Genomic DNA, 15,116 nt, shown 5'->3' with positions numbered 1-15,116 from the left:
GGTGCGGGCGCTCTGGCGCACTGCGGTGCCGTGCCCCGGACACGGGAGCGGAGCTGCCTCCCCCCGCCAGAGAGCCAATCACCTCAACAACTCTGCTGGCTTCCCAACACCATCCCAGGGAGATTGTACAAGTGATAATAACAAGACTGAAAAGCGGATTTCTTTCCCCTAAGTAATTTACTCCTAAGTTCACAAACTTTAATGACTGCTTTGGAATTATTTATAAAAATAAATAGGATAATGATGTAATTAAAACCCTAATGTTTCATTAATGCTGTGAGAGCCCTGTTCTGAGTGAGAGAGGGAACACAAGCGACGAGTCGTTTGCAAAGGCTGTGCTAACGGGGGTGCTTGCGCAGGACCCCGCCGGGAGGCGCAGCAGCAGGTGGGACCCGCACCGGGCGGGACCCGCAGCGCCCCCGGCAGCCGCGCTGGCTGCAGGAGCAGCTCTCCTGGGAGTCCGGACCTGATGCAAGCAGGAACTTGCATTTTCCTCTACCGATGCAAACTCCAAGCAAGGCTTTTCAGTGAAGTTTCTGCCAGGCTGTAGCATCAAATTCCTGCAGCCTGCGTTATAAATACACGCATTGCACAGGGAAGAGGCAAAGAAACCTACAACTGCTAGCAACTTATTTCAGAGCAGTTTCGGAAAGTGCTAAAGCAAAGAAAACCGTCAACTCTTCTATTCCCAGGAGCCTCCAGGAGACAATGAATTGGACCTTTTATCTTCAATTTTTACATATTCACAGCCTTCTGTTCACAGGGCACACCGTCTGCCCCAGAGGAGAGGCAGACAGAGAAGCACACAGTGAAACACCATATCCTCTCTTTCTGAGCTGCTGCAGGCTTCTCCCTCTTTCCACACTGCAGAGCTTCGGTCACCACACAAAAAAGAGATGTGTTTTCCTCTTAGCCTTCCCATTTTACCCTTTAAAGGTGAGGGAGCAGACACCTGGGGCTCCCAGGGAATTAACAGGGCAGCTGAGCTGCTTCCAACATGAGCAGCCAGTGCTGCTCCGGACTGGGGAGGTGATGGAGGGGGGGACTGAGACATTATGGTCCTTGTCCATAATTCAGAAAATATTCAGATGATAAAAGTGATTAGCTATACACCCAGTGTCTATCAGCTAATTTAACAGAATTAGTGATTTAGATGATGAAGTAATAAAAAGCAATATGCTTCACAGATTTTGTGTAAAGACACCTTTTGCTCTCGGAGGTGTCAGAGAAGAGAGCAAGGACGCGCTGCTGCCGCAGCGTCAGGCAGCCTGGCAGTTCTGCAGATGCTGCTTCTGTTGTTTCAGATAAACTGTATTTTTCACAGCTGTTTGTCACCAGACAAGTGAGGACAACAGGGCCTCCTGGCTTCATTGCAGCAGAATTGAGTGTACCTAAGAAGTGGGCTGGCACTTCTATATAAAAAAGCATATAAAATAAACACAAAACCAACAGATTTGTTTCTTATGTCTACATCTGAAAGTTTATCTCAGGTTGTCAAGTCTCTTGAGTGACAATCTACCTAGTAAAGTGAAGTGTTTTAGCACAAACTAAGAGAATGCATAAGGTCTTGAAAATTCAAAATCAGCAGAGAATCACTATTTCTTTGTGGAGACCCATCAGTGGAACAAGAGAGATGTGACAGATTAAAAGAAAAATTACAAATGAAAAGAACAAAACTTCCACATGGGAAATGTGCCAGGAAAGTGGACGTGTCACAGTAGAGGCCCTTCCCCTGGGAGGTGTTGGGAATTTGTTCCAGTATCCCCGTATAGTAAGCCAGAGATGGAGCAAGAAGTGGTTAAAAAAAAAAAAAAAACCAACATACAAAAAGCTGTTAGTTTTGATAAAGAAAAATGCAGCTGCAACATCTGTCTGACTCTTGTTTGCAGCTTCATCAGCACTAAGTGGTCAATAAATCAGACTGGCATGGCGTTACGTTTCCTCCATGGCTTAACCATTAATCCAGTGATAGTTCTCATGAAAAATGAAGGAGAAAACCTATGTGATAGCAAAAGTGTATACATTATCCAGAAAGTAATAAGAGCTTGTAATGGTGCTGCAGACCTCCCTCCCAGCAGGATGACTGGAGCAGAGGCAGCCTCTGTGCTACCCACTACCTGCTATTCACATGAGCCAAGTACATCAGCTGCTGTGTGCTCACCAGCTCATTCTTATGTTTATATTTTTCACATAAGCAGAAAGTCAAAACTGAAGCAATCTGGGTTGCTCCAGCTCCCCAGTTCTGGCAGGAAGGGAGAGCAGAAATGCAAAGAAAGGCATGCCCAGTCTGTGAAGGGCTGATTAAAGCTTGATGAGGGACTGGCAGGTGCCACCAGGACTCCAGGGCTGCCAAGCAAACCTTCCTCTCACTTAAGAAACCGCTTTCCGCTTGCTTGTTACTACCCAAAGTCAGTCCCCCACACACTGGATACCTGTCTTGTTTCTTTTATGTCGAACTTGCAAGGTGCTGTGCATTATTAAACACATAGAGGGGGAAACCGCCCTTTTTCTGGGAACTAAACCACGAAGCAAAAGGGCAGAAGGAGCAGAGGAGTGTGGCAGGTGGACACAGAGGTGGCTCCTGCACCACCTTCCAACCCTGGAAATTATAAAAAGGTTTCTTCTTTTCTGATGGCTCTTCATTCAAGATGTTTGCTTTGTATTCCTCAAACCATCCAAAAAGGTTGAAAAGGAATCTGAGCTTTCTAGGAACACAACTCACATCCATCAATGTGGGGTGACTGAACTCATACCTAACAGATTATCACCCAGGAAAAGATAATGCCAAAAGGTTTCCCTGTTTTTGAGAGGCTGCCATTACATGATGCTTCAGTACCCACAAGTAACTTGGACATGGTGCTGGGAATGTCTGTGTATCACCTACATATTGTCTAAAAACAAACCAAGGAATGAAACTATTCCCAGATATATGTATGTGTGTGTGACACTCTTCTATTCATAGCAGTGTCAATCTGGATGGTTTCCTCTGGATTTTTAAGGGTCTGAGAGCAGTGCCTGAGATACCTCAAGTAGGAGGCACAAAACCACAACACAGATGTAAATGGGATTTTTTTATTTTCCAGAGACTAAATGCTAGCTTTGGACAAGATCACTGGTTTGAATCCCAGCAATCTATTTATCCTTGAACTAATTTCTAATTGAGGTCATGCTATGAAAGGCAAACTGGTGGTTGATGTTTTAGAATATATCCATCTTTCACACTAATAGTGAAAACAAAAAAAAATGAATACTGACTTTAAATGCACAACCATTACCTCAAGTTATATTGAGCTAGGCATGTTTAATTAGGGAGAACAAGACAATTAATAGACACATAGCACAGCCCTGGCACCCAAGAACCGAGGCATGTCTAAGAAAGGGGGACTCCAGAGCCAGATGATAAAGCAGAACTCATGCTACAGAGGGGAACCCCTTTTCCTGGGAAATCCATTTTAGCCTGTACAGCTCTTGAAATTAACTTTTTATCCAATGCCTCTGTCTGCACAAAAGAGCTGGTGAAACGCATGCCCTTTCAAAAGCTTCCTTGGGAGGAGAGGACACTGGGGTCAGCCCAGCAGAGAAGAGACTACATAAATGGTTTTAAACATGGTTAAAATCAGCATCCTGACAGGCACTATCTCAGGAGTGGTTGCTCAGTGTCATGGTCCCTGCCTGGGCACAGGACTGGCAGATCCCTTCTGGGGATGTCCCCCCATCCTCCATCTCCACCACTGCTGATCCTGTCCATGCCTGGAGCCACAGAATTTACACCCCGTGGACACCACAGGTATCTTCAAAGGTCAGTTGGTCCACAGTTCCAAAACGGAGTAATTTTTCCAGTTTTTCAGTCCAAAGCCTTTTGAGATTTGTTGTTTAAATTCACTAATTTTTGAGAAAAGAGACTGGTGACAGGCCAACAGCTCCACAGATCACAACCAAGGGAACAATGAATCGTGAAAAGCTTAGAAAGCTAAGAAGTTTTGACCCTCATGTAAATAAAATGTGATTTCCTGCAATGGTTTTAGAAGGAATCAAGACTTAATATGGTTGTATGCTTTATAACGTGCTCCCCAGTTCCTCTTCAATACCTTGGTAAGGGAAGATAAAATGTAATCTGGAAAGTAATTGCACTCTGTTCTACATTTCACATCTCAAAAGAACAACTAAGGGGTACAGAGCCACCACAGGGCAGGGTTTGGATTAGAAAAATACAGGTTTTCTTTCTTTTTTTTATTCTATTTTTTATCTTTCTTCTTCCTCTGGCTGCTCCTCACATTCCTTGATAACCTGCATGTTTCTCCCCCAACAACACACTGTGCCTGTCCCATCTCTACGGCACCAAGGACAAGGGCAGATTCCCACTTCTTCTTAGGAGCTCTCTGGTCCCCAACAGCCAGTCTGCACAGAGCATCATCCTCTGACGAAAGGCTGATTTGTTCCCCACATGCTGGTGGCAACACTTGAACATAAACAGGAGCGAGAGCCCCACCCCAAGCAGCCCATGGCACATCTCCAAGAGAGCCAAATGCAGAGAAGCCTGCTGGACAATCTTGGGAGAAGGCAGTAAGGGAGTGGAAATGGTCCTTAAGGTTTTTTTCTCCCCCTTGAAAGGAAGCTCCAGGGTGGTGTTCAGCATTTCACAATATAGGTGGTTTGATATGAATTTCCCCGAGACAAGCAGAGTCCTGTCCAGAGAAAAGTCAGCAGATCTCTGAATAAGCCTCTCTCTCTGTAGGTGAGCCTGGCAACCACCTCATGGGGTTACCAACTGCACATGGATCAGCCTGGTGACCATCAGGCAGCATTCACATAGTGAAAGCAGTAAAATAAGTGTCTTGAGATAAAACAAATACCAAATACTAATGTGTCATCAAATGTGATATATTTTAAGGTATTTTATATACAAAGAGCTGCCTCTGAATACTCCTAGGGATCACATTTACTTAATAGGCACTTTGAAAGGTGCAGAAAAAAACAGGGCTGTAATTTCTGGCCTCCAAATTTCCAAAAGGAAATGGATTTCCGAGTTGCTTATTATCTTTCATAGCAATGCCTCTTGTGCTAGTAAAAGGTATAACAGAAGGACAATAACACACAACTAGAAGCATGCAGCAAAATAAAACAAAGAGCATTTCTCTTTCTCACATAGGTATTATTCTTCTGGACAATGGAAATGTCTTTTCCTGTGTGTCACAGCTCCCAGCTGGAAGCTTTAACTTACACAGGCAGCTGACAGGGAGAAGATAATTCTGCCATGAGCTGCGATTGTTTCTGTTTCTAGATAAACACCCAGCAGAGCTGGTGGTGCTGATGCGGAAGTCCTGTGTCCTGGTGCCCAGGGACAGAAAGGCTGCAGGGAAATCTGCCCTGCTTATTGCTCCAGAGCAATGAACCCGGGGGAGATGGTGACAGCGTTCACCTGGGAAGGGCCAAGAGGAACTGAGCTTTGGGCACCAAAATGCTCATGGCATTGGCAACACCCTGCTTAGGGTTCAGGGGCTTTTCCAGGGAATGGCACTGGCTCCAGGCTTCAAACCACACAGCCAGGCAGAGGAGCTGAAGGAGCAAATACTGCTCTTGCCTGTTTCAAACCATGGTTTTTACTGTTTCCACTCAGTTCTTTATGACTGTACAGCTGGATTCTTGAACAACCATCCTGGCACTTCCATAGTCATTGAGCAGGGTCACAGGAGACACCTGGGCAGTTGTTTGAGCAAGGGCAACAACCTTCTAAGGCTGAGACACTCACGGATGAAAACATAACCACGATAAATGCACACAGAGAAAACCTACAGACAACAACTTGCCCTATTTCAGCTTGCTTAGACATTCTCTCTTAACACACCTCCCCCCTTATGACAACCACATGATAAGGGCAACAGATCCATTTAACCCAGCTGCTGCATCTTGTATCGACTGCCTTTTAAGGGAGACAAATTTGCCATAGACATCATCAAAGCATCTCCTCCTCCTTTCTGTCATTTGCTCCCTCCACTTGTCCAAGCTTTTGCAACTCACTCTGCAAAACCCTTGAGGTTCTTCAAACAGTAACTCTGAGGGCAAAGCAAAAGCTTCTTTGGGTCTGAATTCTTATGAGGCTCCTTCCTGCCAAATGAGGTTTCCTACAAACATACACACTTCTTGCTATCCTGCACAGACACTGCTACTCCAACTCTCCACCTTTGAGAAGTGACACTTAATGCCTCTATTTTCTTATATTAGACCTGCATATCGCAACCACTTCCAGACTAGTGTAATTTCTTCTGCATGGAAAGTGGTGCAGAGGAGACAGTCAAAAACATCCTATATTTCAAAGTGTCCTACACTTGAATTGTTCTTTTCATTTGCAGAACACCTCAAAGAATTTGCTAACAGATACCACTAAAAATATATACCAAGGTTACTTAACAGCAAAACACAGCTCTTTCTAGGGTAAAACAAAGAAAATGCTTGATAGCACACAGTCAGTGAGGAACTTCAAGGCCACCAAAGCTGAGGATGCAGTTCTGTCCTGCAGTTGCATTAATAGTTCAAACTCATGTCACACCATCCACACCAAGACAAACAAAGCCATGTCAAATCATCACATACAAACATGAACACTGAGGTATGAGTACGATTTAATGGTGCCAGCCTCTTTGCAAACTGTTACTCTGTCAGATTTGCTACTGCATTCAGACTGTTTTCCCTCAACAGATGTGAGCCAGAGATCCCTCAGCTGACATTTCTGAGGACTTTTTATTTTCTTCATTCTGAAGCACAGAATCTTTTTCCTCTTTCTATCACAACCTTTACATGGGAATTCTGTCATTGCATTTCAAACGGGTTCAGACAGAGCTAAGCTCAAAACACTTCCACCTTCATCACCATCCAGAAATGCCAGCATTATAATGCGTGCCCCAAGTGGCTTCTATCCTTTCCCAGCTCACTCAAGCCAGAGATGCAACAATAGCTGGTCTGAAATAAGAAATAATTTTAATTTCAAAGCTCTGTTGACATTCACCAAGTGCTTTCAAAGTTTATATCAACAGAATGCACTGCTTCGAATTCTGGTTTGAATGCAGATGGTGCAAGTTTTTTCTCTCATGTGCTGATGGCCTAGTTTGCCTCAAAATCACTATTAACTTTTAAATATTAATGCATTTCTGTGCATTAAGAACAGTTCGACGTGTACCTGAGGATTTCTCACTTTTTGTTGTTGCATAGTTTTGTTTTGTTTTTAATTACTATTGTTGTAAGCAAATCAAGTAACAGAAAGCTGACATTTCCAAATACCAAGTGAGAAAATCCCAGGAGAACATACCCAGAGCAGTAAGCTTTCCCTCTAGGGATATGATGTCCCTCAATGCTGCTCCTAAAGCTTCACCAAGCCCTAAGCTGTTTTTGTACATATGCAAATGTGCTAAAATAATATTAAAGTTGGTTGGCCCTCAAAAATCGTGTACACCTGCCTCAGCAGCTGCCTGCCAGCATGCAGGAACAGAGGACGTAGGACAAAGGATGCTCCCAAGGGTTTCCATGTGTGTGAGATGGACAAGATCAGACACTTGGTGTTTCACAGGACGCCCCAGTCACCCAGCCCAGCACAGACCTCACACCCAGGCTGGCCGGGAGGGGGGCATTCTGCAGCCCTGGAGGCTGCTGGGGCTATGCTGGGCAGGCTCTCCAGTTGCTGCTGTGCCTTCCCCCTCGTCAGGCACCACAGGCTTCCCATGCCACTGTTCTGTGACTGCCTGTTATTTCTGGCTGGTGTCTGGATGGGGTGAACAGCCCTGACAAGGCTGATGGGGCTGCGCTGCCCCTCGCAGCATCTGTCACTTTTTCACCAACCAGGACTCAGGACACACCAGCCTTTACCCCTTCACACGTATCTGCACAAGAGCAGCAAGTGCAGAGACACAGGGCTCCAGGTGCCTGGAAAGGACATTACCATGACCTCAATGCCTACCTGGAGAAACAGGAGATAAATGCTATTTAATGTTCCACACAGCCTATATGGTATGTGGTAAGCCAACAAATCCTTTTTATTTTTACACTTTGCTCTTGCTCTGAGGGCTTTGTCATTTATAGGTTCTTTAAATTTCCTACTTTTGATATCAGTGACTGGTAATACAATTCCCGGAGGAAGAACATCAATAACGTTCAAAACACTTTCATAATGTTAGCTTTGATAGTCTTGTAACACTTCTGTTCCTATGGCGTAACCCTTATGACACTGCTATATAGCATTCCAGTTATTCATTTAAGGTTTTGTAGTGCCTGGATAACCTTTCCAGACAAGAGTAACCCCCAGTGCCAGGGAATCCAAAGCTCTCCTCCTGTGGCATTTTGGAGTCCAACTTTGTGTTGCACATGAAGGCTCACAGAGATGCAAGAGTCCAAATTACAGAGACAGAGGGAGGCAGGACTGCCAGGGCTGTCCTCGGGGACTGAGAGGGGCAGGCACCAGGGATGCATCAAACTGCCACGTCAGAGACAGGCAGGACTCCTCCAGTCTTACTACAGTTGCTGCTTTTTACTCGTCAGCGTGGTGCCCTCAGGAGGACTCAGCCAGCTGGGAACTGACACAGCACTTTAGACTGGAAACATTGAATCCTTAGGCAGAAGAAAGTATCCAACTTGATTTTCTTCTCAATTGCAAGAAAGAGATTATTAGACACCCTTTATTTTTCAGTATCACTCAGAAGCCTCCAATTTCCCCAGATGGAGATTAACAAACAGAGATTAGCATCTAAGAGCTGCTGTAGGCTGTGTTAGACTGAGCCCAGGTCTCCAGGCCTCCTATACATGTATTTCAAAACTCCCAAGTGGGTTCCTTAGAATCTTGAAAGGTGAACCTGACCAGTGCTGTTAGGCAGCTCAGAGGGGCTTCTCTGACCTGCTGAGGAGAGCAGTTATGTCCTCATGTCCTGGTTTGAGCCAGGATAAAGCCACTTCAAACTCCCAAGGTAGAACAAGCAAACTGGCTGCTAACTAGAGATTATATTATTATTAGCAACGAGCAGACGAGGTGCTACAACCTGGCTAAAGCCAAGTAAATTACCCTTCAGCCTAATCCATCAGCCTCAAATCCACTGCATGGGAGCAGCCTGCTAATTTCCTGGCAGATGAAGGGCACCAATAACCTGAAAAGCTGTGTTATTTAAGCAGAAGGTGAGCTTTGCTTAGCCCTTGGGCTCAGGCTGAGCAAATGACAGATGCTGACACTACAACCAATTAGATTTTAAGTGGTGAGAGCAAATTTATCAGGTGAGTGTTTGGAGATGAGGCACGTGAGAGTTACCAGCTTCTTTGGAAACTCCATGGCTGTGTCTCACTTTGTTCCTTTGGAGGTTTTCCCTGATGTTTTTATTTCACAGTATGCACTTTCAACAATAGTGAAGTTATAGCAATGCCTCCTGAAATGTAGAACAAACACCAATGCATTTGCTGTTATATGCAGAAATTCCCTTTTTCTTTTTTAAATTTACTCAAAAAAATGTATATTAAGTGGAGATATTTTATAAATCAAGTGCTGCTGCCTGTGGTGTATACTCACATTAGCAAGAGAAAAGCACATAAAAGGCCAACAATACTGCACACTTTACAAAATATGAAAAGGCAGGGAAGCTGCTAAATTTCAATAACAGGCACAGACTATTAGACATGGCAAGTCATTATTCATTTTGCCCATCAGCTACCTGACCCAGCTACATACACTGTTAACTTCTGAAACAGCCCAAATAAAGCAGCCATAGAACATCTAGTGCCAGACATGGGCATAATTAAAGTTTAACACAAGTACTTTTAAGTTTGTAAATGCTGGGGACAGTGAGCACAGATCAATGTGTTTTTTTCAGCTTAGTCATCAATGCATCGAAGAAATAAGTAACTCCAACAAATGAGCAGCTTATTAAAAGAGTCCTTGAAATCCCAAAACCAGCAATATTCTCCACTACCCTCATTTTTGAGAGGAATGTGAACGTTTGCCTATGCCTGTCTATCCCCCCTGGTTGTCACTGGACACTCATGGTACAGCATTTCTTTTTCTCTGCTGCTCCATCTTCTGTTCCCTTTCACCGGGACAAATCCTACTCCCCTTGTACTGGTTCAGCTCCACTACACCCCAGTTTAAGGTACAGGCACACTCCTTACATCCAGGGATGGAATTCATCAAAAGGCTTTTGGCAAAGTTATCTTCACAGCAGGATCTACCTTGAGCAAACACGGTGTCACACTTTGCATGTTAGCGTTTGTACAAATCCTCCATAGGTTTTCTGCCTGGAAAACACTTTCCTTTCGCCAGCACAGTCTATCTTTTTGAGTCAGAGAGCCTGGCCGGCTGCAGTTTGTTGCTAGGCTCGAGTGTCTGCACTCCCCCAGCACAGATGCTGCTCCCTCGGGGAGCGGCGGTGCTGACTCAGCAGCCGCGCCCCTTGGGGTGCCTGCGCCGTGCCCCTCGCCAGCTGCGCAGCGGAAAGGAAGAGGTTCCTCTTGGCAGAGACCCAGGAGCTGTGGCTGCTCTCCCGCTCGCCAGGAGCCCTGTTCCCTGCCGCGGCTGCGGAGCGCGGACCCGCGGCCACGGCGGTTCCAGGCACGAGGGTTCCCGGGATCGCCTCCCGCTCCCGGACACGCCGGCACCGACGGGCGCGCCCCGGGACCCCCAGCCCGCCGGCAGGAATCCAGGCTGGGTACGATCCTCCTGAGCCCTGGGACTGAGCAGCGGCACTGCCCGCGTCCCACCTGCCAGCCCAACGGGAAAACGCTTCCCGGGCCGGCCTATCAGGGAACGCGGAACGAGACTAAAGCAGCGAAACCAGCGCGAGGGAATTCCCGGGCTCCCTGCAGAGGCTCCTGTTGCCTCTGAAGCGGGAGCGCAGCATCCCCCTCCTTAGGCAGAGAATCTTCAGTGACGAAAGCCCCTGCACAGCCGGAGGAAATCCTGCACCACAGCTGCTTGGAATTTTGTCTTCAGGTTTCCTGATGTTTTGGCACTATGACAGAAAAGTTTCAACTGGCTCAAGATTGCAAGTACCTGGAAACCCTCACAAAAATCCTCCCTCCCGACTTACACACACGATTTGGAAACGACCAGAACAATTACCACGCCTAAGGAAAGTAAAGTGCGGCTGTCACTGTTTGCCAGAAAGACCAAGTACATCCGTGCCACACAAAGCTGAGGTACCAACCAGGTTTCTGTCGGGACAGGTAAGTCCACACATCATCACAGTTTGGTGACGTGGGGATGGCAACAAAAGCAGAACCCAGACCTTGAAGGCAAATTCTCAGTAATGCCACAAACTCCCTGTAAGTGCACTGTGTCATCAAGTCATTCTTTTTTATAGCTGGAGACACAAGGAAAAAATGAAATCTAAAAAGCGTTGTCAACTTGAATGATTTTCCAGGTTCTTGTCACTAAACAACCATCATCCCTCAGAGCATAAGAAAGGCAATAAAACCAATAGAACTAATAAAGGAAAACTGTGTGCAGCTTGACAGATCTGGCTGTCCCTGGCATGTGACAGCCTATTTTACCAAGCAGGCAAATTGAAGCTGCAGCAGACTTGTCCACTGGATAAGTGAGACCCTGACAAGACCTGCACCGGCTCCTAGTTTTTTAACACTGTTAAGTTCTACTAAAAGAAAGTCCATTTTGAAAGACCATTCAAAAGATTTGGAAGAATACATTTGCAGCTGATGTAACAGCTGCTCAGTAATTGCTGTTTAACTGTTCTGCTGAACATCAGAGCCTGTTCTTGAACACTGGTAATTTTTCACAGCTGCTGAAGGGATGCACCTCACCTTGTTAATATTGTTTGTCCACATATGGAAAAAACCCTGAATTTTTATTTGTAACTGAAATAATCAGGGGAAACCAAACTACATAACTTTTCAAAAAAATCAATGTGGAAGAGATACACTTTGAAGATACAGACATTAGTGGGCAGATAAGCAGTGTACTATTGCTGAGGCTGGGCCTCAGATGCTAGTACATCCTTTGCCACATTGATGAGATGGGGCTCAGTCTGTCCACAGCTCTGAAGGAGAAAAACCCGCCGAAGTGGGAATGCAGCCAGTTTGCATTTTGTTTCCTCCTGACAGTTGACAGCAGCACAGGGGTCACATCCCTAGAAGGGTGTCCATGGGCAGGGAACAGGTTGCCTTCCTCTGTGGAAGCCTGACAGGCTGCAAGTTGGGCTGCTCCAGTGCTCAGCCCAACTGCTCCCTTGTTACCTGCACTTCTCTGGACACTGCAAAAACAGCAGAGACCTCAGTTGTTCTCCAGAAGCTGTAATCTTTAAAGCTTAAAGCAAGCCAAACCTAATGGTTTGCAGCAAGAGTCTGCTCCCAAATTCCAGACTTAATTTATCCAAGAACTTGTTAACATTTCCTCTGTGCACTCACTGAACTAATGCAGTTTTGAAGTCACTTATTTACCAATAAATTACAGTGGTCTGAAATCATTAGCAACAAAGTAAATTGTTTTAATTGATCTGAACTTTTTTACAACAGAGGAACTTCGCTTCTATATAATTGCACTTTCTAAAGGACTAAAATAGCAAATTAATCACTCTTAGAACTTGCAATCTTTAAAGGGCTCCATACTCTGAAAGGCTGTATGGTTGAAGTGAAGAATAATTCCACAGTTCTGTGACTCTCTCGTGTTCTTGTTGGGAATGAATCTTGAACCTGCCTCATGAACCTTGTAATGGTTCAAGGACTTTTCTATGTCAAGGGATGCACCGAGACAACAAGACATGGGCGGGGATTTTAGCTGGGAGGACCAGCATTTCAGGACATGCCTGTTCGTGCTGCACTAGTCCAACTTTTTTTGGGATCATAGTAGACAATGACTATGCAGGTTTAAATAATTTTGAGATTTCCTTTAGTATAATCTTGGCTGAATGCAAAGATGCAGAGGTCCTGTTAATGAACACCTAGACCTGGATCGCCTAGACCCTTTCTGTCTGAGCAAGGGCAGCCTCTGCAGACAGCAGCAAAGCAGCCATCTAAGACAAGGTGCACTGCCATCTAGCATAAATACATTTTCTATTCAAATTGGTTGGGGGGGTTCAGAGGAAATATTCAATTTATGAATACAGCATAAATGGCATCTTTCAAAATAACAGTTTTAGGCACAGATTAGCTCTCTATCCTCATTGCTCCTGATAGGGCTAATCACCGCCCTAAATCAGTGCTTCAGCTGAACCTGACATTGGAAATCACATATAATTATACTGATTAATTTTGCTGAAAACATACAGTGTTTTGCTATAGAAATGTAAACACAATAAGGTGGAAGGGTGATACAAATATCAAAAGCTAACTGCTGTTCAGAAAAAACATTCAGGTGCTAAAGACATTTGAGTGACTGCATTTATTAAAAGCAGTGCCAATTCCCACAGCTGCCTGCTGAGTTTGGGGGGAAAAAAATAAAGCAGAGGAGAAATGGTGGAAGTATGACTCAGGAGTATAACTGCATCCTACTAAAGGCATCCCATTATTTATATACACATCAGAATAAAATGAAGTGGAGCATTATAAAAGGACTGTTTGAAACAGCACCAGTCCTGCAGACCATCTGCACACTGAAGTGCCTGATGTGGCCAAAGGAAAAGGTAGATCAAACAGGGGAGTCTTGGCAGAAGGAACTGAAAAGAGAGGAAAGAGAGGCAGTGTGGAAAGAGGGAACACCAGCAGCTTCCTCGAGTGAATTATTTCACAGCTAGTAGGAGAAATGTAAGAGGCAATGCAACACAAAGAGATTACAAGAGGAGAAAACCCCTAAAATTAGGAATTCCTCCTTTGTCATCCTTGTGCAGCATCAGTATTTCAGAAGAAGTTGTACCAGCTCTAGAAACCAGTGCCTAAGGACAAGGTAACTATTTCTACAAGGGACAAATGGGCACAGAATTTCAGCAATAAGGCCCAGAAAATTCACAAAAGAAACCAGCATTAATACATAGCACTTGAAACAGAGAGAGACGCCTTTCTTCATGGCTGCATTTTGCTGCAAAAAGTTCTGAAAAGCCACTGGAAGAAAATTGCTTGGGTTTAATTTTTAAGGCTGCACTTAACCAAATGCTATCTGTCTTCAGACATATTGGCACGGAAAAGTAGCAAGTTACTTGGTTTTCCTGTAGCACCTAAAATTACAACCTCTATCTTATCAGTCCCTCGTTACCTAAAATCAAGACTTATGGAGCTGATAAATTGCTGCAACTATTCTTCCCCATTGCCTTGTGGGGTGGCAGCTCAAAGCCTTTGGATTATTTGCCTGGATTGGTTTATTCACTCACAAGCACAAAACCACCCACATCCCACAGAACTGGTCTGAGCAGCATTTTCCAGGGACCTTTCACAGGCATTACAGTGAGGCACGTCCTGCCCTCACAGAACAGCATTGCCCTGGCACAGGGCTGCTCTCTGCCTCCCCCAAGTGCTGGGACCAGAAGTCCCATTCTGGGTTCCTACAGAGCACCTCTGCCTCAGGCAGCTTTGGGTAGGCAGAACCAGGGTCTGCTCTGTCCCAGAACAGAGCCTGAGGATAAACGGAAGGGAAAGGCAAACACAAGCTACAGCTGAGTAAGTAACATTAAGTCTGACGTGAGGAAGCTGTGATGCATTACTCACCCTGGTAAGTTTAATGTATAATTTAGAAAGATATCACCAAAATGGAAAAGAGAAGCTCTGAAGCAGCTCTGAAGGGTATTCAGCTCAGGCATCGCACACAGTTAGTGTTTCAGGGAAGCTGCTAGCACCACGGCAGAAACCCACCCCTCACCCAGAATTTGATTTAGTTGTGTCTCTGCACTGAAGCACTTTAGCAAGAACTCATTCCTTTTCATAAGCCAGATTTAGGCATTTTATTCAGTATTAGGTATTACATCCCTGCTTGATAACCAAAAGCCATCAGATTGGAAAGCCCATATTCTCCATCTGCTGCTAACTGTAACAGGCAGCCTCAACCAGGCAGTTTGAACCCACACCCTGGAAGTCACAAATAATCTCAAATTACATTAGAAAAATCCTAAAGGATACACTACCACCCAAAAAAACCAAACCAAACAAACAAGAAATAAAATAATCACATCTCACATAACACACCAGGTGATACTATTTTAGTTTGAAAGAGT

The 15,116-nt window shown here is 44.9% G+C and overlaps 1 protein-coding gene across 1 annotated transcript in view; it reads right to left on the bottom strand.

Moving 5' to 3' along the window:
* The window catches only part of CAMTA1 (calmodulin binding transcription activator 1), a 252,265-nt gene that overhangs the window by 56,905 nt on the left and 180,244 nt on the right, over nucleotides 1-15,116 (bottom strand). The gene's annotated exons all lie outside the window — the stretch shown is intronic.

This window comes from Chaetura pelagica, unplaced genomic scaffold, assembly GCF_000747805.2.
Source record: "Chaetura pelagica isolate M959 unplaced genomic scaffold, ChaPel_1.0 scaffold159, whole genome shotgun sequence".
NCBI classification, from domain to species: domain Eukaryota; kingdom Metazoa; phylum Chordata; class Aves; order Apodiformes; family Apodidae; genus Chaetura; species Chaetura pelagica.
Note: the sequence above shows the minus strand (reverse complement) of the source record. Positions and strands in the feature narration are given on the sequence as shown.